The sequence below is a fragment of the Aristolochia californica genome, unplaced genomic scaffold (genome assembly GCF_029961685.1).
Source record: "Aristolochia californica isolate CCGP_79_NKW_82.1479 unplaced genomic scaffold, dmAriCali1.0.hap1 SCAF_8, whole genome shotgun sequence".
Classification (NCBI taxonomy): Eukaryota; Viridiplantae; Streptophyta; class Magnoliopsida; order Piperales; family Aristolochiaceae; genus Aristolochia; species Aristolochia californica.
The window spans coordinates 25,910,395-25,935,153 of NW_027182279.1; positions in this window are offsets into that span (position 1 = coordinate 25,910,395).

Sequence of the window (24,759 nt, forward strand, 5' to 3'; positions counted from 1 at the left end):
TCTTAATTCAAAACTTGAGATTTCACTTTTCCCCTTATCTCATAAACAAAGTGATCAAAAGGCAAATAGACCACAACAAAAAAAAAAAAATTAAGAGTTTACATATGCAAAAAATTTAAAACAACAACAAAAGTAAGTAAAGAAATTTTATTTACACACCACAAATGAATACAAAAGTTTTGATATCCAAGTTTGGGAAATTCCACTAGTTTAACCCTAATTGCTTGGAATTTTATAAGAAAGGGATTTTCTAACTGATCATACACATGTTTTAAATATGGATATGCAAGCTTAAAACATGTTAAAGATGAAATGACCTATGGATCCAAACTGCATTAATTTCTCCAAGTGAACGTGCGGTGGAATATTTACACGAGTCCAACAAGCAATTTTTTTTCCCATTTACAAAAAGCTGACCTAAAATCACGGGTGATTGTAAAGTGATTTATTAGACAAACATGCGTAACGGGCTTTATTAATGTAAGAAAGGACTTATGGATTGGGAGTGTTTCACTCAGTTAAAAATCCCCCACCTCCCCCTTTTCCCGACGATTGCAAAAACTAATATATAAAAACTACAAAGAGTTTCCAATCCCTAAAAATTACAGACACTATACTTTTTGGAAATATCTCTCTACATTTGCCTTCTTCCATTTTGTATGTATACTTTTTTCTTAAATCAAAACTTGATTTTTCTCTTTTCCCCTCATCTCGTAAACAAAGAGGTAAAAAGGAAAATAGACTACAACAAAATGAAAATTTTAGAGTTTATGTATGCAAGAAATTTAAAAAAACAAAAAATATAAATAATGAAAATTATTCACACACCACAAATGAACACAAAAGTTTTTTATATCCAAGATTGGGAAATTCCACTAGTTCAACCTAATAGCTTGGAACTATATGGCAAAAGGATTTTCTAATTGATCGTACACATGTTTTAAACATGGATAAGCATGCTTGAAACATGTTAAAGATGCAAGTCACCTATGGATCCAAACCGCATTAAATTCTCAAGTGAACATGCGATGGGATATTTACCCAAGTCAAACAAGCCAATTTTTTGCCATTTACAAAAAGTTGAAATAACAATCACGGGTGATTGTAAAGTGATTCATCGATCAATCATGCGTAACGGGCTATATTTTTCAAAGAAATGACTAATGGATTAGGATTGTTTCACTCAGCTAAAAATCCCATGGCTCCCCCTTTTCCTGATAGTTACAAAACCTAATACATAAAAACTAGAAAGAGTATACAATACCTAAAAATTACAGACACTTTTTGGAATTATCTCTCTCTACATTTGTGCATTTCCATTTTAGATGTATATTTTTTTCTTAAATTAATACTTGAGTTTTCACTTTTCCCCTTTCTCGTAAACAAGGATATAAAAAGGCTCATAGATCACAGCAAAATGAAAATTTTAGAGTTTATGTAAGCAAAACATTTAAAACAACAACAAATGTAAATAAAGAAAATATAGTCACAAACCAGAAATGAATACAAAAGTTGAGATATCCGAGTTGGGAAAATTCCACTAGTTCAACCCTAATTGCTTGGAATTTTATAAGAAAGGGATTTTCTAATTGATCGTACACTTGTTTTAAATATGGATACGCATGCTTCAAACTTATAAAGATGTGTAGAATTTAGGATCTCATGAAAGGAACTTTAGATCAACAAGAAAGAAGAAGAAGAAGAAGAGAGAAGGAGAAGACAAGAAGAAGAACGTGGAAGAAGAGAGTTTGGATTAAGGGAGAAGAGGGTTGCGTCAAAGAGAAAAATGAGGGATGGACGAATTTGTGGAAAGAGGGAGAGTGCTTCAATGCCCTACCTCTTAGCCAATGCCTTTATTTATGGTTTTAAAATACCCTTAGGGCTACAACTTGATAAAACAAAAGACATAAAAGGAACACATATTTACGCTTCTATGCCATCTTTATGGAAAGGACCATATTTTACACATATGCCACTCCTTTGACGTGTGGGCTTCTTGTCTTGAGCTTGTGGGCTTGAGCCCATCTTCCAACACTCCCCTCAAGCTGGAGGAGAAAAGACATCATAAATACCCAGCTTGCCACATATAAACGATAGGATTTTAGATGTAACGGGTTTAGTGAGAATATCAGCCACTTGCTCTTGAGATGACACATGTTTGAGAGAGATTATTCCTGCTTGAAACTTCTCCTGTATAAAATGACAATCCACCTCAATGTGTTTAGTTCGTTCATGAAAAACTGGATTTGAAGTGATATGAATGGCTGCTTGATTATCACAATGTAGATTCATGGACCCCTTTTTATAAAAACCTAGTTCGGTAAGAAGGGTCCTAATCCATAAAAGTTCACTAACGGTATGGGCCATAGCTCTGTATTCTGCTTCGGCTCTAGATCTTGCAACCACATTTTGCTTCTTACTTTTCCATGTAACCAAGTTTCCCCCAACTAAAGTACAATATCCTGATGTAGATTTTCTATCATCAGGAGATCCAACCCAATCTGCTTCTGAGAAGCCTTCTATGTTGAAGTGCCCATGTTTTTTATACAGCAATCCTCTTCCTAGAGCTCCTTTTAGATAACGTAATATTCTCTCTAAAGCCTGCCAGTGGGTAATTTGTGGTTTGTGCATGAATTTACTCTCCACACTTACAACATATGATATGTCTGGCCTAGTTACCGTGAGATAAATCAGCTTTCCCATGAGTGTTTGGTATTTGCCAATACCAATATCTTCTTCATTTGTGGCACATAATTTTACATTTGTTTCCATAGGTATGTCAACTGGTCTACAACCCTTCATTCTTGTTTCTTCAAGGAGATCCAAGACATATTTCCTTTGAGACAATATTATCCCATGTTTGGATTGAAGAACTTCTATACCCAAAAAATGTTTAAGCATACCAAGGTCTTTAGTCTTGAATTCCTGACATATCATCTATTTCACCTCTTGTATGCTCAAAGCATCATCACCGGTTAAGATAATATCATCCACATATATGGCCAATAATATTTTCCCTTTGACCGTATCTTTATAATATACAGAATGATCAATTGAGCACCGATGAAAACCAAACCGTAGGAATTTTTTACTAAATTTATCAAACTATGCCCGAGGGGACTGCTTAAGCCCATATAAAGACTTTTTTAACCGGCATACTGACTCCCCCTCAACCACATAACCAGGTGGTTGAACCATATAAATTTCCTCACTAATATCACCATTTAAAAAAGCATTTTTAACATCCAACTGATAGACGGGCCATGAGGAGTTAGCAGCAATAGATAAGATGATGCGTACCGAATTCAATTTTGCAATAGGAGAGAAGGTCTCCTCATAATCTATCCCATAGCACTGCGTATAGCCCTTAGCAACCAGTCGAGCTTTAAGACGAGCAACCGATCCATCCGGATTATGTTTCACCGAAAAAACCCATTGACAACCAACATGTCTTTTACCTTTCGGGAGTGATGTTAAGTACCAGGTTTGATTTTCGTATAAGGCGTGCATTTCTTCATCCATAGCCGCCTTCCATCCTGGATGTCTCAAGGCCTCCTGATACGACTGCGGAAGTAGAAGAAAGGGACGCAAGAAACTGAAAACACTCAGAAGACAAGCGATGGTGAGACATAAAATTTGAGATAGGATGCAAAGTAGTACAAGAGCGACGTTCTTTTCTTACAGCAATAGGCCGAGTATCAAATTCAGGCCCATACATAGGAGGAGAAGGACTTACCTCGGGTGGATCCGACAACTCCACAGGTGAAGGTACAGCCGGTGTATTAGGGAATGGATCCACTTCAAGATTGAACGGCTCAAGCGGACAAGGAGTAGAAGAAGGACAAGTTCATCCTGGAGGAGCATCATGGGAGGAGTAGAAGGGAGTGTCCTCAAAGAAAGTCACATCCCTAGAGATAAACATCCTTCGAAGGGTAGGATTGTAACAGACATAACCTTTCTGGGTGCGAGAGTATCCCAAAAAAATGCACTTCATAGACCGAGGATCAAGTTTATTTTTATGTGGAGATGTAACATGAACAAAACATGTACATCCAAACACTTTCAAAGGAAGAGAAAAAGAATCTTCACCATTAAATAACACAGAGTAAGGAGTTTTATGATGAAGGACTGATGAAGGTAACCTATTAATGAGAAAGCATGTTGTAAGTATAGCATGAGGCCATTAGAAATAGGGTACCTTCATGGAGTAGAGGAGGCCCCGAGCAACTTCAAGAAGATGACGATTCTTCCTTTCAGCAACACCATTTTGTTGAGGAGTATAGGCACATGATGTTTGATGAATAAGCCCATTACTCTCACAAAATGATTTGAAGTCATGAGACATGTATTCCTTAGCATTATCAGATCTAAGGGTTTGAATTTTCTTCCCAAATTGTGTCAAGACCATAGCATGAAAATTTTTAAACAAAGGAAGAATTTCGGAACGCTCTTTAAATAGATATAACCAAGTCAGTCGAGTAAAATCATCAAAAAAAATGACAAAATATTTAACTTGGGAAATATTTGAGACACATAAAGGGCCCCATACATCAGAATGTATTAGCTCAAATGGAGCAGTACTTGTAGTTGTAAGACGAGGAGAATATGTACTCTTGACATGTTTACTTAATTGACAAACCTCACAACTGATATTAGAAAGTCCTTTTAAAGATGGAACCAAAGAACGAAGTGAAGTGGTAGACGGATGACCAAGTCGGTTGTGCCAAAGTTGGGCCTCAAATATAGTGGAAGATAATGCAGCTAATGGTGGAAGAGTGAAGTAGTACAAACCCCCCTTTTCATGGCCGCCACCAATCACCCGCTTCGTAGTGAGATCCTGAAAGACACAAGAAGACGGTGAGAAGGTGATAGAGCAATTTAATTGTTTGGTCAATTGGCTAACCGAGAGCAAATTTAAAGGAAATTGAGGAACAAACAAAACATCTAGAAGGGGAATAGTAACGAATTTATGAGGATAACAAGGAGATAAAGACTGCAACAAGTGTTTGTTACCTGATAGATGTTCAGAGGCCCCGGAGACGATGATCCAAGAGGAAAAGGAAGACGAGGAAAAAAGCATACCTGAGGCAATAGTAGTGGCAGCAATAGATGATGAGGGAATAGATGATTCCATGAAGGACTTCATTTTCTGAAATGCAGCATAGTCCTCAACCGTAAGAGTCACATTTCCGAATGATGATTCAACCTTATCTTCATTTTTCTCAACGTTAACTGAGACTGGGTTAGCTGTGGCCCAATCAGGCTTGCCATGAAGTTTTCAGAATGACACCACAAGGTGGTTCTGACGGCCACAATAAGTTCAAAGTTGAGGCTCAGTACGGAAAGAATTCTGACCCGTTCTACCACCTCTATTTTCAGCCCCTCTCATAGTTCGACCCCCTCTCATATTTCTGCCCCGTCCTCGGAATGAGGAAGATGTTCCCCGATTGCCAGATAACATCGCTGATAGAGCATCAATAGGAGAAGGAGGGGATGGATCCGGTATCCTAAGTAATGTAGCACAAATATCATCAAATGATGGAAGAGCAGAAGAACTTAGAAGTTGAGTTTTGGCCACCTCAAGGTATGGTTTAATATTCGATAAGCAAATGGCTGTTGCCAAAGCTTCTCTTTGTCATTCTTGAACGGCAATATCAGTGGCATATGGCTGAGCTAGTTTCCATTCTTGAAGAAGACCGTGAAACCGTGCCAAAAATTCATGAATATTATCTCCATGTTTCGTATGCAGCATGTTTTTTAAGACATCATATATTTTTGTAATGAAGCAGTGCTTGAGTAAAGCTTGGCACAAGTGTCCCATATGTTCTTGGCGGTTTCCAAGTGGACCACATTGTTGGCCACCTGCTCTTCCATGGTATTAATGAGCCAACTTATCACCATGTTATCATCCTTAACCCACTTGTGGTAGGACACATCTTCTTCATCAATCGGAGGAAAGTTAACAACGTGGCTCAAGAGGTCACGAGTAATAAGAACCCTCTGAACTGATTGTGACCAGCTCATGTATTTGGAGAGACTTCTAAGTGGAATTTTAGTAATACGGAGTATATCACTCTTATTACTATTGTATCCAATCTCCATAATGAGGCAAGTAAAATATGGAGGTCAAGGGAAAAAGGTCTTCTTCAAAGAACAATTACTCTATGTAATTTGAAGACCCCGTAGACCAAATCAATCACCAACAAAAGAGAACAAGAACCAATTTCTTTCACACAGGCAAGCACCAAATTATCAACAAATTTGTGCCTTTAGAAAGTGATAATAACATCCAACCATCACTCAACTTCTCTTGTATTCATAAGAACAAAGAGAAGAAAGTAGATGCAACCAATTAGGCCTTAATCCAAACTCCAACACAAACGAGCAATAGACAAAAATTTAGAGAAGATTTAACGACAAACCAAGACACTTGGAAGAGATTTATCTTCAGCTCATGGGAGACTTCAACGTAAGAAGAAATTCAATTGTTGAAGTTAAAAAAAAAACGGAACTACAAAGGTTAAATGGCTGTTGGCATTTCATCAAACATTTAATGGGCATCCAACAACATAACACAAACCCATGAGCAACCTTAAGTAGGAGAAGATACAACAACATGTGCTAAAATTCTACCTCAAATGAAATGGATCCAAATTACAAAAAGGTAATTGAATTTCACCCATCAATCTTAATAAGATGCTAACAACAAATGATCTTGATCACTCTTGTAATTGATTTACAAGGAGTCCAGATTATAACATCAATTTAGTCATAGAAATAAATCTTTACAACATATAAAGATTTATCTTGACTTGATGTGACTCAAAATTCAAGAAGTAAATAAAAACAGTAAAAAGGAGTATGTAAATAAGAAAAGGAAACAAAAAAAACGTAAATAAGAAGATGATGAACTTATCTCTTTATGACTGAACTCCTTTTACAACTTCTTGAACAGATTTCATAATAACTCCATGAAGAGATCCTAAACTCCTTGCTCTGATACCATGTAGAATTTAGGATCTCATGAAAGGAACTTTAGATCAACAAGAAAGAAGAAGAAGAAGAAGAGAGGAGGAGAAGAGAAGAAGAAGAACGTGGAAGAAGAGAGTTTGGAATAAGGGAGAAGAGGGTTGCGTCAAAAAGAAAAATGAGGGCTGGACGAATTTGTGGAAAGAGAGGAGAGTGCTTCAATGCCCTACCTCTTAGCCAATGCCTTTATTTATAGTTTTACAATACCCTTAGGGCTACAACTTGATAAAACAAAAGCCTATCGTTTATATGTGGCAAGCTGGGTATTTATGATGTCTTTTCTCCTCCAGCTTGAGGGGGAGTGTTGGAAGATGGGCTCAAGCCCATCTTCCAACAAGATGCAAATGACCTATGGATCCAAACCGCATTAAATTCTCATGTGAAATTGGAAATTGCGGTGTGATATTTACTAGAGTCAAAAGAACCAATTTTTTTGCTAATTTATAAAAAGCTGACCTGCAATCATGGGTGATTGTAAAGTGTATCTGTCAGTCATGCCTAACGGTTTATATTTTAGAAAGAAATGACTTATGGATTGGGAGTGTTTCACTCAGTTACAAATTCCTCGCTCCCCCCGCCCCCCACCCCTCCTTTTCCCGATGACTGCAAAATCGAATACATACAAACTAGAAAGAGTTTACAATCTCTAAAAATTACTAACACTAAAATTTTTGGAATTATCTCTCTCTCCATTTGTGCATTTCCATTTTTGATGTACACTTTTTTCTAAAATCAAAACATGATTTTTCATTTTTTCCCTTATCTAATAAAAAAAGAGGTAAAAAGGCAAATAGATCACAATAAAATGAAAATTTTAGAGTTTATGTATGCAAAAAATTTAAAACAACAACAAATGTAAGTAAATAAAATGTATTCACTCACCACAAATGAACACAAAAGTTTGAAAATCCAAGTTTGGGAAATTCCACTAATTCAACCCTAATAGCTTAGAATTTTTATAAGAAAGAGATTTTCTAATTGATCCTACACGTGATTTAAATATGGATATGCATGCTTGAAACATGTTCAAGTTGCAAATGACCTATGCATCCAAACCGCATTAAATTCTGAAGTGAACATGCGGTGGGATATTTAATCGAGTCAAACAAGCCAATTTTTTGCCCATTTTCAAAAACCTGACCTAAAAATCATGGGTGATTGTAAAGTGATTTTTCGGTCAAACATGCCTAAAGGGATATATTTTTTTAAGAAATGACTTATGGATTGGGCGTGTTTCACTCAGTTAAAAATCCCCAGCCTCCTCCTTTTCTAGATGACCGCAAAACCTAATATATAAAAGCTAGAAAGAGTTTACAATCTCTATAAATTACAGACACAACACTTTTTGGAATTATCTCTCTCTCCATTCATGCATTTCCATTTTAGATGTAAACTTTTTTCTTAAATCAAAACATGAGTTTTCACTTTTCCCCTTATCTCGTAAAAAAATATAAAAAGATAAATAGATCACAAAACAATGAAAATTTTAAAGTTTATGTATGCAAAAAATTTTAAACAACAACAAATGTAAGTAAAGAAAATTTATTCACACACCACAAATGAACACAAAAGTTTGAAAATCCAAGTTTGGGAAATTCCTCTTGTTCAACCCTAATAGCTTGGAATTTTGTAAGAAAGGGATTTTCTAATTGAACCTACACATGATTTAAATGTGGATGTGCATACTTTGAAACATGTTAAAGATGCAAATGGCCTATGTATCCAAACCACATTAAATTCTCAAGTGAATGTGCGCTGAGTTATTTACCTGAGTCAGACAACCAAATTTTTTGCCCATTTTAAAAAAGCTGACCTAACAATCATGGGTGATTGTAAAGTCATTTATCGGTCAATCCTGCATAATGGGCTTTATTTTTTTAAGAAATGACTTATGGATTGGAAGTGTTTCACTCTGTTTAAAATCCCCCGCCTACCCCTTTTCCCGACGAATGCAAAACCTTATATATAAAAACTAGAAAGTGTTTACAATCCCTAAAAATTACAGACACTACACTTTTTGGAGGTATCTCTCTCTAAATTTTTGTATTTCCATGTTAGATGTATACTTTTTTCTTAAATAAAAACTTGACTTTTCACTTTTTGCCTTATCTAGTAAACAAAGAGATAAAAAGGCAAATACATCACAACAAAATGAAAATTTTAGAGTAAATGTATGCAAAAAATTTAAAACAACAACAAACGTAAGTAGAGAAAATTTATTCACATACCACAAATGAACACAAAAGTTTTGATATCCAAGTTTTGGAAATTCCACTAGTTCAACCCTAATAGCTTGGAGTTTTATAAGAAAGGGATTTTCTAATTGATCCTACACATATTTTAAATAAGGATATGCATGCTTGAAACATGTAAAAGATGCAAATGACCTGTGGATCTAGGCCATATTAAATTCACAAGTGAATGTACGGTGGGATATTTACTCGAGTAAAACCAGCCAATTTTGTGCCCATTTAGAGAGTGCTGAGCTAACATTCATGAGTGATTGTAAAGTGATTTATCAGTCAATCATGCGTAATAGGCCATATTTTTTTAAGAAATGACATATGGATTGGGAGTGTTTCACTCAATTAAAAATCCCATGCCTCCCCCTTTTCCCGACAACTGCAAAACCTAATATATAAAAACTAGAATGAGTTTAAAATCCCTAAAAGTTAATGACACTACACCTTTTGGAATTGTGTTTCTCTCCATATGTGCATTTCCATTTATATTTATACTTTTTTCAAAAATCAAAACTTGAGTTTTCACTTTTCCCCTTATCTCATAAACAAAGAGATAAAAAGGCAAATAGACCACAACCTAAAGAAAATTTGAGAGTTTATGTATGCAACAAATTTAATAAAACAACAAAAGTAAGTAAAGAAATTTTATTCACACACCACAAATGAACTCAAAAGTTTTGATATCCTAGTTTGGAAAATTCCACTAGTTCAACCCTAATAGCTTGGAATTTTATAAGAAATTGATTTTCTAGCTGAACATACACATGTTTTAAATATGGATATGCAAGCATGAAACATGTTAAAGATGCAAATGACCTATGGATCCAAACCACATTAAATTCTCCAAGTGAACGTGCGGTGGGATATTTACCCAAGTCAAACAAGCCAACTTTTTTTTCCATTTACAAAAATCTGACCTAACAATCAAGGGTGATTGTAAAGTGATTTATCTATCAATCATGTGTAACGGGTTATATTATTGTAAGAAATGACTTATGGATTGGGAGTGTTTCACTTAATTAAAAATCCCCCACCTCCCTCTTTTCCTGATGATTGCAAAACCTAATGTATAAAAACTAAAAAGAGTTTCCAATCCCTAAAAATTACAGAAACTAGTCTTTTAGGAAATATCTCTCTCTACAATTGTGCATTTCCATTTAGATGTATACTTTTTCTTAAATCAAAACTTGAGTTTTCACTTTTCCCCTCATCTCGTAAGCAAAGAGGTAAAAAGGATAATAGATCACAACTAAATGAAAATTTTAGAGTTTATGTATGCAAAAGTTTAAAACAACAACAAATGTAAGTAAATAAAATTATACGCACACCACAAATGAACACAAAAGTTTTGATATCCAAGTTTGGGAAATTCCACTAGTTCAACCCTAACAGCTTGGAATTTTATAGGAAAGGGATTTTCTAATTAATTGTACACATGTTTTAAATATGGATATGCATGTTTGAAACATTTTAAAGATGAAAATGACCTATGGATCCAAACCGCATTAAACTCTCAAGTGAACATGCGGTGGGATATTTACCCGAGTCAAACAAGCCATTTTTTTGCCATTTACAAAAAGCTGAAATAAGAATCACGGGTGATTGTAAAGTGTATATTGATAAATCATGCAAAATGGGCTATATTTTTGTAAGAAATGACCAATGGATTGGGAGTGTTTCACTCAGTTAAAAATCCCCCGCCTCCCCCTTTTCTCGACGATTTCAAACCCTAATATAGAAAAATTAGAAACAGTATACAATACCTTAAAATTACAGACACTTTTTGGAATTATCTCTCTCTACATTTGTGCATTTCCCTTTTAGATGTATACTTTTTTCTTAAATAAAAACTTGAGTTTTCACTTTTCCCCTTATTTCATAAACAAGGAGATAAAAAGGCAAATAGATCACAACAAAATGAAAATTTTAGAGTTTATGTATGCAAAAAATTTAAAACAAAAACAAATGTTAGTAAAGAAAATTTATTCACACACCACAAATGAATAGAAAAGTTCAGATATCCAAGTTTTGGAAATTCCAGTAGTTCAACCTTAATAGCTTGGAATTTTAGAAGAAGGGGATTTTCTAATTGATCGTACACATGTTTTAAATATGGATATGCATACTTGAAACATGTTAAAGATGAAAATGATGTATGGATCCGAACCTCATTAAATTCTCATGTTAACGTGCGGTTAGATATTTACCCGAGTCAAACAAGCCAATTTTTTGCCAATTTACAAAAAGCTGACCTAACAATCATGGGTGATTGTAAAGTGATTTATAAGTCAATCATGTGTAACGGGCTATATTTTAGTAAGAAATGATTATGGATTGGGAGTGTATCACTAAGTTAAAAATCTCCCCCCCCCCCCCCCCTATTTTCCTAGTCTTTTAGGAAATATCTCTCTCTACAATTGTGCATTTCCATTTAGATGTATACTTTTTCTTAAATCAAAACTTGAGTTTTCACTTTTCCCCTCATCTCGTAAGCAAAGAGGTAAAAAGGATAATAGATCACAACTAAATGAAAATTTTAGAGTTTATGTATGCAAAAGTTTAAAACAACAACAAATGTAAGTAAATAAAATTATACGCACACCACAAATGAACACAAAAGTTTTGATATCCAAGTTTGGGAAATTCCACTAGTTCAACCCTAACAGCTTGGAATTTTATAGGAAAGGGATTTTCTAATTAATTGTACACATGTTTTAAATATGGATATGCATGTTTGAAACATTTTAAAGATGAAAATGACCTATGGATCCAAACCGCATTAAACTCTCAAGTGAACATGCGGTGGGATATTTACCCGAGTCAAACAAGCCATTTTTTTGCCATTTACAAAAAGCTGAAATAAGAATCACGGGTGATTGTAAAGTGTATATTGATAAATCATGCAAAATGGGCTATATTTTTGTAAGAAATGACCAATGGATTGGGAGTGTTTCACTCAGTTAAAAATCCCCCGCCTCCCCCTTTTCTCGACGATTTCAAACCCTAATATAGAAAAATTAGAAACAATATACAATACCTTAAAATTACAGACACTTTTTGGAATTATCTCTCTATACATTTGTGCATTTCCCTTTTAGATGTATACTTTTTTCTTAAATAAAAACTTGAGTTTTCACTTTTCCCCTTATTTCATAAACAAGGAGATAAAAAGGCAAATAGATCACAACAAAATGAAAATTTTAGAGTTTATGTATGCCAAAAATTTAAAACAAAAACAAATGTTAGTAAAGAAAATTTATTCACACACCACAAATGAATAGAAAAGTTCAGATATCCAAGTTTTGGAAATTCCAGTAGTTCAACCTTAATAGCTTGGAATTTTAGAAGAAGGGGATTTTCTAATTGATCGTACACATGTTTTAAATATGGATATGCATACTTGAAACATGTTAAAGATGAAAATGATGTATGGATCCGAACCTCATTAAATTCTCATGTTAACGTGCGGTTAGATATTTACCCGAGTCAAACAAGCCAATTTTTTGCCAATTTACAAAAAGCTGACCTAACAATCATGGGTGATTGTAAAGTGATTTATAAGTCAATCATGTGTAACGGGCTATATTTTAGTAAGAAATGATTATGGATTGGGAGTGTATCACTAAGTTAAAAATCTCCCCCCCCCCCCCCCCGCTCCCCCCCCTTTTCCTTACGACTGCAAAACCCAATACATAATCAAAACTTGAGTTTTCACATTTTCCCTTATCTCGTAAACAAAGAGATGAAAAAGCAAATAGATCACAACAAAATGAAAATTGAAAAGTTTATATATGCAAATAATTTAAAACAACAACAAATGTAACTAAAGAAAATTGATTCACACACCACAAATGAACACAAAAGTTTGGAAATTCAAGTTTGAGAAATTCCACTAGTTCAACCCTAATAGCTTGAAATTTTATAAGAAAAGGATTTTCTGATTGATCCTACACATGTTTTAAATATGGATATGCATTCTTGAACATTTTAAAGATACAAATGAACTATGAATCCAAACTGCATTAAATTCTCAAGTGAACGTACGGTGGGACATTCAACCGAGTCAAACAAGCCAATTTTTAACCCATTTACAGAAAATGGACCTAACAATCATGGGTGATTGTAATGTGATTTGTCGGTCAATTAAGAGTAATGGGTTATATTTTTGTAAGAAATGACTTATGGATTGGGAGGGTTTCACTCTATTAAAAATCCTCCGCCTCCCCCTTTTCCCGACGAAGGCAAAACCGAATTTATAAAAACTAGAAAGAGTTTAAAATCCCTAAAAATTACAAACACTAAACTTTTTAGAATTATCTCTCTCTCCATTTGTGCATTTCCATTTTAGATGTATACTTTTTTCTTAAATCAAAACTTGAGTTTTCACTTTTCCTCTTATCTCGTAAACAAAGAGAAAAAACGGCAAACAGATCGCAACAAACTGAAAAATTTTGTGTTCATGTATGCAAAAAAATTAAAACAAAATAAATGTAAGTAAAGAAAATTTATTCACACACCTCAAATGAACACAAAAGTTTTGATATCCAAGTTTTGGAAATTCCATAAGTTCAACCCTAATAGCTTGGAATTTTATAGTAAGGGGATTTTCTAATGGATCGTACACATGTTTTATATATTGATATGCATGCTTGAAACATATTGAAGATGCAAATGACCTATGGATCCAATCCGCATTAAATTCTCAAGTGAACCTGCGGTGGTATATTTACCTTGTTGAATTTATGGAAAAGTGAAGTACTTCATTCACATCAATAACTTGTTGTAATCAGAGTACATGAATCTCTATTTATAATAGGGGAAGGTAGTAGAGTCCAATTATAATGAACTACCCATGTCCCAATTAAACCCAAACTCTAACACTTAAAGATAAGTCCTAACATAATTAAATAACTCCATATTGATAAAAGACAAACATAACTCAAACTAAAACTCTTCTTGGTCCTGACCCTAAGATAAAGATACTTTTATGAGTTTTTATCTTCCAACTGATGTGACAAGGATGCCAACTCATGGTAAACATTGTGGGTCCTACTTCTTATAGGCTTGTGCCCATCTTGTGGACCTTCTTTGGTCATGTGGACCATCTTATAATACTCTTATATATGTGGGTCTTCCTTGGTCTTATGGGCTTGGGCCCATCTTCTATTACACTTCAATATGTGAGTATTCCTTGGTCATGTGGGCTTGAGCTCTATCTTCCAACATACCCGAGTCAAACAAGCCAATTTTTTGCCCACTTACAAAAGGATGACCTACCAATCACAGGTGATTGTAAAGTGATTTAACGGTCAATCATGCATAATGGGCTATATTTTTTTAAGAACTGATTTATGGATTGGGAGTCCCCCTTTTCCTAATGATTGCAAAACCTAATATATAAAAACAAGAAAGAGTTTACAATCCCTAAAAATTACAAACACTTTTTGGAATTATCTCTCTCTACATTTGTGCATATCCATTGTAGATGTATAATTTTTTCTTAAATCAAAACTTGACTATTCACTTTTCCCCTAACCTCGTAAACAAAGAGATAAAATGGCAAATAGATCACAAAAAAATGTAAATTTTAGAGTTTATGTATGAAAAAAATTCAAAACAACAAAAAATGAAAGTAAAGAAAATTTATTCACACACCACAAATGAACAAAAATGTTTTGATATCCAAGTTTGGGAAATTCCACTAGTTCAACCCTAATAGCTTGGAATTTTATAAGAAAGGGATTTTCTAATTGATCGTACACATGTTTTAAATATGGATATGCATGCTTGAAACATGTTGAAGATGCAAATGACCTATGGATCCAAACCTCATTAAATTCTCAAGTGAACGTGAGGTGCGATATTTACCCGAGTCAAAGAAGAAATTTTTTTGCCCATTTACAAAAAGCTGACCTAACAATGTTGGGTGATTGTAAAGTGATTTATCGGTCAATCATGCGTAATGGGCTATATTTTAGTACGAAATGACTTATGGATTGGGAGTTTTTTCACAGCTAAAAATTATGCGCCTCCCCCTTTTCCCCACAATTGCAAAATCTAATATATAAAAACTACAAAGAGTTCACAATGCCTAAAAATTACAGACACTTTTTTCAATTATCTCTCTCTACATTTTTGCATTTCAATTTTAGATGTAGATTTTTTCTTAAATCAAAACATGAGTTTTCATTTTTCTCCTTATGTCTTAAAAAAAGAGATAAATATGCAAATAGATCACAACGAAAAGAAAATTTTAGACTTTAAGTATGCAAAAAATTTAAAACTACAACAAATGTAAGTAAAGAAAATTTATTCACACACCACAAATGAACATGAAAGTTTTGATATCCAATTTTTGGAAATTCCACTAGTTCAACCCTAATAGCTTGGAATTTTACAAGAAAGTCGTTTTCTAATTGATCCTACACAAGTTTTCAATATGTATATGTGTGGTTGAAACATGTTAAAGATGCAAATTACCTATGGATCCAAACCGCATTAAATTCTCAAGTGAACGTGCAGTGGAATATTTACCCGAGTCAAACAAGCAAATTTTTTGCCCATTTACAAAAAGCTGACCTAACAATGTTGGGTGATTGTGAAGTGATTTATCAGTCAATCATGCATAAAGGGCTATATTTTAGTACGAAATGACTTATGGATTGGGACTATTTCGTCCAATTAAAAATCCCGCACCTCCCCCTTTTCCCCACGATTGAAAAACCTAATATATAAAAAAAAGAAAGAGTTTCCAATCCCTAAAAATTACAGACACTTTCTGGAAATATCTCTGTCTACATTTGGATACTTCCATTTTAGATGTATTCTTTTTTCTTTAATAAAAACTTGAGTTTTGACTTTTCCCTTATCTCGTAAACAGAGAGGTAAAAAGGAAAATAGATCACAACAAAATGAAAATTTTAGAGTTTATGAATGAAAAAAAATTAAAAAAACAAGAAATGTAAATAAAGAAAATTATTCACACACCCCAAATAAACAGAAAAGGTTTGATGTCTAAGTTTGTGCAATTCCACTTGTTCAACCCTAATGATTGGAATTTTGTAGGAAAGGGATTTTCTATTTCATTGTACACATGGTTTAAATATGGATATCTATGCTTGAAACATGTTAAAGATGAAAATGACCTATGGATCCAAACCACATTAAATTTCGAGGGAACGTGCGGTGGGATATTTTCCCGAGTCAAACAAGCCATTTTTTTGCCATTTACAAAAAAAATTAAATAACAATCATTGGTGATTGTAAACTGATTTATCGATCAATCATGCGTAACGGACTATATTTTTGAAAGAAATGACTAATGGATTGGGACAGTTTTACTCAGTTAAAACTTACCCGCCTCCCCCTTTTCCCAATGATTAGAAAACCTAATATATAAAAACTGAAAGAGTTTACAATCCCTAAAAATTAAAAATACTTTTTGGAATAATATCTCTCTCCATTTGTGCATTTCCATTTTAGATGTATACTTTTTTTCTTAAATCAAAACATGTGTTTTCACTTTTCCCCTTGTCTCGTAAAAAAAGGGAAAAAAAGGCAAATAGATCACAAAAAAATGAAAATTTTAGAGTTTATGTATGCAAAAAATTTAAAACAACAACAAATGTAAGTAAAGAAAATTTATTCACACCCCACAAATGAACACAAAAGTTTGAAAATCCAAGTTTGGGAATTTGTACTAGTTCAACTCTAATAGCTTGGAATTTTATAAGAAAGGCATTTTCTAATTGATCCTACACATGATTTAAATATGGATATGCATGCTTGAAACATGTTAAAGATGCAAATGAACTATGGATCCAAACCACATTAAATTCTGAAGTGAACCTGCGGTGGGATATTTACCCTAGTCAAACAAGCAAATTTTTTGCCCATTTACAAAACGCTAACATAACAATCGTGGGTGATTGTAAAGTGATTAATAGGTCAATCATGCATAATGGGCTTTATTTTTGTCCGAAATGACTTATGGATTGGGAGTGTTTCACTCAGTTAAAAATCCCCCCCCCCCCCCTCCCCCTTTCCTGACGATTGTAAAACCTTATATATAAAAACTAGAAAGAGTTTACAATCCCTTAAAATTACAGACACTACACCTTTTGGAATTATCTCTCTCTACATTTTTGAATTTCTGTTTTAGATATAAGGTTTTTTCTTAAATAAAAACTTGAGTTTTCACTTTTCCTCATATCTCGTCAACAAAGAGATAAAAAGGGAAATAGATCACAAAAAATGAAAATTTAAGAGTTTATGTATGTAAAAAATTTAAAACAACAAAAAATTTAAGTAAAGAAATTTTATTCACACACCACAAATGAACACAAAAGTTTTGATATCCAAGTTTGGGAAATTCCACTAGTTCAACGCTAATAGCATGGAGTTTTACAAGAAAGGGATTTTCAAATTGATCCTACTCATGTTTTAAATATTGATACGCATGCTTGAAACTTGTTAAAGATGCAAATGACCTGTGGATTGAAACCAAATTAATTTCTCAAGCGAACGTGCAGTGGGATATTTACCCGAGTCAATCAAGCCAATTTTTTGCCCATTTATAGAAGGATGAGCTAAAAATCATGGGTAATTGTAACATGATTTATCAGTCAATCATGCGTAACGGGCTATATTTATGTAAGAAATGACATATGGATTGGGTGTGTTTCACTCAGTAAAAAATATCAGCCTCCCCCTTTTTCCGACGATTGCAACCTAATATAAAAAAACTAGAATGAGTTTACAATCCCTAAAAGTTACAGACACTACACTTTTTGAAATTATCTTTCTCTCCATTTTTGAATTTCAATTTTGTATGTATACTTTTTTCTTAAATCAAAACTTGAGTTTTCACTTTTCCCCTTATCTCATAAACAAAGAGATAAAAAGACAAATAAACCACATCAAAATGAAAATTTTAGAGTTTATGTAAGCAAAAAATTTAAAAGAACAACAAAAGTAAGTAAAGAAATTTTATTCACACACCACAAATGAACTCAAAAGTTTTGATATCCAAGTTTGGGAAATTCCACTAGTTCAACCCTAATAGCTTGGAATTTTATAAGAAAGGGATTTTCTAACTGATCAAAAACACATTTTAAATATGGATATAAAAGCTTGAAATATGTTAAAGAGTCAAATGACCTATGGATCCTAATGGCATTAAATTCTCCAAGTGAACGTGCGGTGGGATATTTACCCGTGTCAAACAAGCCAATTTTTACCCATTAAGAAATAGCTGACCTACCAATCACAGGTGATTGTAAAATGATTTATCCGTCAATCATACGTAACGGGCTATATTATTATAATAAATGACTTATGGATTGGGGGTGTTTCACTCAGTTAAAAATCCCACCTCCCCCTTTTCCTGACGATTGCAAAACTTAATATATAGAAACTACAAAGAGTTTCCAATCCCTAAAAATTATAGACACTAGACTTTTTGGAAATATCTCCTCTACATTTGTGCACTTCCCTTTTAGATGAATACTTTTTTGTAAATCAAAACTTGAGTATTCACTTTTCCCCTCATCTCGTAAACAAAGAGGTAAAGAGGAAAATAAATCACAACAAAATGAAAATTTTATAGTTTATGTATGCAAAAAATTTAAAAATACAACAAATGTAAGTAAAGAAAATTATTCACACACCACAAATGATTACTAAAGTTTTGATATCTAAGTTTGGGAAATTCCACTAGTTCAACCCTAATAGCTAGGAATTTTATAGGGAAGGGATTTTCTAATTGAACGTACACATGTTTTAAATATGTAAATGCATGCTTGAAACTTGTTAAAGATGCAAATCACCTATGGATACAAACTGCATTAAATTCTCAAGTGAACATGCGGTGGGATATTAACCCGAGTCAAGCAAGCCAATTTTTTGCCATTTACAAAAAGCTAAAATAACAATCACAGGTGATTGTAAAGTGATATATCGATCAATCATGCGTAACGGGCTATATTTTTGTATGAAATGACTAATGGATATGGAGCGTTTCTCTCAATTAAAAATCCCCCGCCCCTCCCATTTCCCAACGATTTCAAAACCTAATATATAAAAACTAGAAAGAGAATACAATACCTTAAAATTACCGACACTTTTTGGAATTATCTCTCTCTACATTTGTGCATTTCCATTTTAGATGTATACTTTTTTCTTAAATCAAAACTTCAGTTTTCACTTTTCCCCTTATCTCGTAAACATGGAGATAAAAAGTCAAATAGATCACAACAAAATGAAAATTTTAGAGTTTAAGTATGCAAAAAATTTAAAAGAACAACAAATGTAAGTAAATAAAATTTATTCACACACCACAAATGAACACAAAAGTTCAGATATCCAAGTTTTGGAAATTGCACTAGTTCAACCCTAATAGCTTGGAATTTTATAAGAAATGGATTTTGTAATTGATCATACATGTTTTAAATATGGATATGCATGTTTGAAACATGTTGAAGATGCAATTGATGAATGGATCCAAACCGCATTAAATTTTCAAGTGAACATGCGGTGGGATATTTACCCGAGTCAAATAAGCCAATTTATAAAAAGCTGACCTAACAATAATGGGTGATTGTAAAGTGATTTATCTGTCAATCATGCGTAACGGGTTATATATTAGTAAGAAATGACTTTTGGATTGGGTGTGTTTCACTCAGTTAAAAATCCCGCACTCCCCCCCCCCCCCCCCCCACCCCCCCCCCTTTTCCCAATGACTGCTAAACCTAATACATAAAAACTGGAAAGAGTTTACAGTCCTTAAAAATTACAAACACTACACTTTTTGGAATGATCTCTATCTCCTTTTGTGCATTTCCATTTTAGATGTTACTTTTTTATTAAATCAAAACATTCCTTTTCATTTTTCCCCTTATCTCATGAACAAAAATATAAAAAGGGTAATAGATCACAACAAAATGAAAATTTTAGAGTTTATGTATGCAAAAATTTTAAAACAAAAAAAAAATGTAAGTAAAGAAAATTTATTCAAACACCACAAATGAACACAAATGTTTTGATACCCAAGTTTGGGAAATTCCACAAGTTCAACCCTCATAGCTTGGAATTTTATAGTAAGGGGATTTTCTAATTGATCGTGCACATGTTTTAAATATTTATGTGCATGCTTGAAACATATTGAAGATGCAAATCTCCTATGGATCCAATCCGCATTAAATTCTCAAGTGAACGAGCGGTGGTATAATTACCCTCTGTTGAATTCACGGAAAAGTGAAATACTTCTTTGACATCAACAACTTTTTGTAATAAGAGAACATGAACCTCTATTTATTATAGAGGAAGGTAGTAGAGTCCAATTACAATGAACTACCCTTGTCCCACTAAAACTCTTCTTGGTACTGACCCTAAGATAAAAATACTTTTATGAGTCCTTATCATCCAACTGATGTGATAAGGATGCAAGCTCATGGTAATCATTGTAAGTCCTACTTCTTTTGGTCATGTGGCCCATCTTATATATGTGGGCCTTTCTTTGTCTTATGGGCTTGGGCCCATCTTCTAATACACTTCAATATGTGAGTCTTCCTTTGTAGTGTGGGCTTGGGCTGTGTCATCCAACATACCCGAGTAAAACAAGCCAATTTTTTGCCCACTTACAAAAAGCTCACCTAACAATCACAGATGATTGTAAAGTGATTTATCGGTCAATCTTGCGTAATGGGCTATATTTTTGTAAGAAATAACTTTTGGATTGGGAGTGTTTCACTCCCCCCTCCTCCCCACCTCCACCCCCCCCTCCCCCCTTTTCCTGATGATTGCAAAACCTAATATATAAAAACAAGAAAGAGTTTACAATCCATAAAAATTACAGACACCTTTTGGAATTATCTCTCTCTACAATTATGCATATCCATTTTAGATGCATAATTTTTTCCTCAATCAAAACTTGATTTTTCACTTTTCCCCTTATCTCGTAAACAAAGAGATAAAAAGGCAAATAGATCACAACAAAATGAAAATTTTAAAGTTTATGTATGAAAAAAATATAAAACAACAACAAATGTAAGTAAATAAAATTTATTCAAACACCACAAATGAAAAAAATGTTTTGATTTCCAAGTTTGGGAAATTCCACTAGTTCAACCCTAATACCTTGGAATTTTTATTAGAAAGGGATTTTTTAATTGATCATACACATGTTTTAAATATTGATATGAACGCTTGAAACATGTTAAAGATGCAAATGACCTATGGATCCAAACCGCATTAAATTCTCAAGTGAACATGAGGTGGGATATTTACCCGAGTCAAACAAGCCAATTTTTTGCCAATTTACAAATAGTTAACCTAACAATCATAGGTGATTATAAAGTGATTTATCTGTCAATCATGCGTAACGGTATATATTTTAGTAAGAAATTATTTATGGATTGAAAGTGTTTCACTCAGTTAAAAATCCCGAGCCTACCCCTTTTCCCCACGATTGCAAAATCTAATATATAAAAACTAGAAAGAGTTTACAATCCCTAAAAATTACAGACAATTTTTTGAATTATCTCTCTACTTTTGTGAATTTCAATTTTAGAGGTATACTTTTTTCTTAAATCAAAACTTGAGTTTTCACTTTTCCATTTATGTCGTAAACAAAGAGATAAAAAGGCAAATAGATCACAACAAAAATAAAATTTTAGAGCTAATGTATGAAAACAATTTAAAAAAACAACAACTGTAAGTAAAGGAAATTTATTAACGTACCACAAATGAACAAAAAAGTTTTGAGATCCAAGTTTGGGATATTCCACTAGTATAACCCTAATAGCTTGGAATTTTATAAAAAAGGGATTTTCTAATTGATCGTACACATGTTTTAAATAAGGATATGCATGCTTGAAACTTGTTAAAGATGAAATGACCAATGGATCCAAACCGGATTAAATTCTCAAGTGAACGAGTGGTGGGATATTTACCCGAGTCATACAAGCAAATTTTTTCCCATTTACAAAAAGTTGACCTAACAATGTTTGGTGATTGTAAAGTGATTTATCGGTCAACCATGTGTAATGGGCTACATTTTAGTACGAAATGACTTAAGGATTGGGAGTGTTTTGCGTAGCTAAAAATTCCTCGCCTCCCCCGTTTCTCCTCGATTGTAAAATCTAATATATAAAAACTAGAAAGAGTTTACAATCCCTAAAAATTAAAAATACTTTTTTGAATTATCTCTCTCTACATTTATGCATTTCCATTTTAGATGTATACTTTTTTCTTAAATCAAAACTTGAGTTTTCACTTTTCCCCTTATGTCATAAACAAGGAGATAAAAAGGTAAGTAGATCAAAGCAAAAAGAAAGTTTTAGACTTTAAGTATGCAAAAAATTTAAAACAATAACAAATGTAAGTAAAGAAAATTTATTCACACACCACAAATGAACACAAAAGTTTTGATATCCAAGTTTGGGAAATTCCACTAGTTCAACCCTAATTGCTTGGAATTTTATAAGAAAGGGATTTTCTAATTGAGCCTACACATGTTTTCAATATGGATATGTATGCCTGAAACATGTTAAAGATACAAATGACCTATGGATCCAAACTGCCTCAAATTCTCAAGTGAACGTGCTGTGGGGTATTTACGCGAGTCAAACAAGCAAATTTTTTGCCCATTGACAAAAAGCTGACCTAAAAATTTTGGGTGATTGAAAAAGTGATTTATCGGTCAATCATATGTAACGGGCTATATTTTATTACAAATGACTAATGGATTGGGAGTGTTTTGTGCAGTTAAAAATTCTGCGCCTCCCCCTTTCCCCACGATTGCAAAATCTAATATATAAAAACTATAAAGAGTTTACAATCCCAAAAAATTACAGATACTTTTTGGAAACATCTCTCTCTACATTTGGGCACTTCGATTTTAGATGTATACTTTTTTCTTAAATCAAAACTTGAGTTTTCACTTTTCCCCTTATCTGGTAAACAAAGAGATAAAAAGGCAAATAGATCACAACAAAAAGAAGAAAATTTTAGAGTTTAAGTATGCAAAAAATTTAAAACAACAACAAATGTAAGTAAAGAAAATTTATTCTCACACCACAAATGAACACAAAAGTTTTGATATCCATGTTTGGGAAATACCACTAGTTCAACCCTAATTGCTTGGAATTTTGTAGGAAACGTGTTTTAGATATGAATATCCATGCTTGAAACAAGTTAAAGAAGCAAATGACCTATGGATCTATACCGCATTAAACTCTCGAGTGAACGTGTGGTGGGATATTTACCCAAGTCAAACAACCCAAGTTTTTGCCATTAAGAAAAAGCTGAAATAACAATCACGGGTGATTGTAAACTGATTTATTGATCCATCATGCGTAACGGTCTATATTTTTGTAAGAAATGACTAATGGATTGGGAGAGTTTCACTCAGTTAAAAATCCCCCGCGTCCCCCTTTTCCCGACGATTGAAAAACCTAATATATAAAAACAAGAAAGAGTTTATAATCCCTAAAAATTACATATACTTTTTGGAATTATCTCTTTCTACATTTGTGCATTTCAATTTTAGATGTATACATTTCTCTTAAATCAAAACTTGAGTTTTCACTTTTCCCCTTATCTCGTAAACAAGGAGATAAAAATGCAAATAGAACACAACAAAATGAAAATTTTAGAGTTTATGTATGCAAAAAATTTAAAACAACAACAAATGTAAGTAAATAAAATTTATTCACGCACCACAAATGAACACAAAAATTCATATATCCAACTTTGAGAAATTGCACGAGTTTAACCCTAATAGCTTGGAATTTTATAAGAAAGGGATTTTATAATTGATCGTACACATGTTTTAAATGTGGATATGCATGCTTGGAACATTTTAAAGATCAAATGACATATGGATCTGAACCGCATTAAATTCTCAAGTGAACGTGCGGTGGGAGATTTACCCGAGTCAAACAAGCCAATTTTTTTGCCAATTTACAAATAGTTGACCTAACAATCATGGGTGATTGTAAAGTGAATTTATCTGTCAATCATGCGTAATGGGCTATATATTAGTAAGAAATGACTTATGGATTGGGACTGTTTCACTCAATTAAAAATTCGACACAACCCCCCCCCCCCCCCCTTTTACATGACTACAAAACCTAATATATAAAAACTAGAAAGATTTTACAATCCCTATAAATTATAGACACTACACTATTTGAAATTATCTCTCTCTGCAATTGTGCATTCCCATTTTAGATGTATACTTTTTTCTTACATCAAAACATGAGTTTTCACTTTTCCCCTTATCTCGTAAACAAAGAGATAAAAAGGCAAATAGATAAGAACAAAATGAAAATTTTATAGTTTATGTCTGCAAAAAATTTAAAACAACAACAAATGTAAGTAAATAAAATTTATTCACACACCACCAATGAACACAAAAGTTTAGATATCCAAGTTTGGGAAATTCCACAAATTCAACCCTAATTGCTTGGAATTTTATAAGAAAGGG